Source organism: Arachis ipaensis, chromosome B02 (assembly GCF_000816755.2).
Source record: "Arachis ipaensis cultivar K30076 chromosome B02, Araip1.1, whole genome shotgun sequence".
Lineage (NCBI taxonomy): Eukaryota > Viridiplantae > Streptophyta > Magnoliopsida > Fabales > Fabaceae > Arachis > Arachis ipaensis.
In genome coordinates, this window is record NC_029786.2 from 33,865,100 (window position 1) to 33,867,116 (window position 2,017).

Below are 2,017 nucleotides of genomic sequence, written 5' to 3' on the forward strand. Positions count from 1 at the left end.
AAAGCAAAAAGAGTGTGCTTAAGAGCTCTGGACACCTCTAATTGGGGACTCTAGCAAAGCTGAGTCACAATCTGAAAAGGTTCACCCAATTATGTGTCTGTGGCATTTATGTATCCGGTGGTAATACTGGAAAACAAAATGCTTAGGGTCACGGCCAAGACTCATAAAGTAGCTGTGTTCAAGAATCAACATACTTAACTAGGAGAAGCAATAACACTATCTGAATTCTGAGTTCCTATAGATGCCAATCATTCTGAACTTCAAGGGATAAAGTGAGATGCCAAAACTGTTCAGAAGCATAAAGCTAAAAGCCCCGCTCATCTAATTAAGACTGATCTTCATAGATGTTTTTGGAATTCATTGTATATTCTCTTCTTTTTATCCTATTTGATTTTTAGTTTCTTGGGGATAAGCAACAATTTAAGTTTGGTGTTTGATGCGTGAGCATCTTGTCTATCTTTTCCTAGTGAATTTGCATCTAAATTGTTGAATTTAATTAAGAATTAATTATATTTTAGCCACTATGGATGCTATTTTGAGTTTTGTACAATACTGTTTATTTTAGGTAGCATTTAGCGGAATTTGATGGAGTTTCTGCAGAGAAAGAGAAGAAGCCAAGGAGATGACCAGCGAATACTGACGCGGACACATGGCTCACGCGACCATGCAGAATGGAGGAAATCGCAATGACGCGATCGCGTGCCTGACACGATCGCGTGGACTGGAATCTGCACAAATGACGCGAATGCGTAGACGACGCAGACGCGTCACATGAGCAATCTGCAGAATTGATAGAAAACGCTGGGGTCAATTTCTGGGCTGTTTTAACTCAATTTTCAGCCCCGAAAACACAGATTAGAATCTGCATAATGGACAATTCAAGTGGTCCCCATCCATCCATTGAAGATTTGATTATTTAAATTAATTCAAATTTTAATTCTAGGAAAAGATATAATTTTAATTTTTAGTTTTAGATATTAGATTTTAAATTTATTAGGATTAGTTATAAAAAGGGAGAAACTTTCCTTCCTTTGGAGAGGTCCAGAGGGAGATTCCACAACATTATTCCATACAAATTTATATTCCGTATTCCATGAGCAACTAATCCTCCACTGTTAAGGTTAGGAGCTCTGTCTATTGTATGGATTGATAATATTATTTTTCTATTTTAATTCATGTTTTGATTTATATTTCAATAATTGTTTTCGTTCTTTATCTTATGAATCTGGGTGGAACGGAAGTATGACCCATGTTCTATTTGAATTCTTGTAAAACTTGGAAAAACTCTTTACTTGAATAATAGCTTAAAAACATATTATCCTGAATTTCTAATTGTTTGTATTTAACGGGATAAGTGACATATAATCCCTTTATTTTTGGATAATTAGGATTCTTGTGGCATATAAACTAGAATTTGATCATCACCCTCTAATTGGAATTAATTGACCAAGGAATTGGCAGTTGATGAATTTTAGAGGAGACTAGGAAGGTCTAAGGAATTAGGGTCTAGTCACAAATAGTTTGCCATGAATTAAATCTTGTATGATTAAAATAGTTAATAAGAAAAGTCAATCAGGAAAATAGATAACTCTAAAACCTTAACTGTCTTCTCCATATATTATTCCCAACTTAATTACTTGCCCTTCTTCAATATTTTTGATATTGTTTAATGTCTTTTATACTGCATCTCAAACACTATTTTCTACTTGTCTAACTAATCCTATCAAACGCTATTGTTGCTTAATCCATCAATCCTCGTGGGATCGACCCTTACTCACGTAAGGTATTACTTGGTACGACCTGGTGCACTTGCCGCTTAGTAAGTGTGGTTGTAAAATACCGCACCAAATTTTTGGCGCCGTTGCCGGGGATTGACTATGATTAACAACTATTAGTTACTTGATTGCTTAGATTAGATAATTTTTATTATATAAATTTTTATTTTATTATTAAATTTTATTTTGCATTTTTTTTACATTATTTTTCTTTTCACTTTACGTTAATTTTTTTCTTTTGC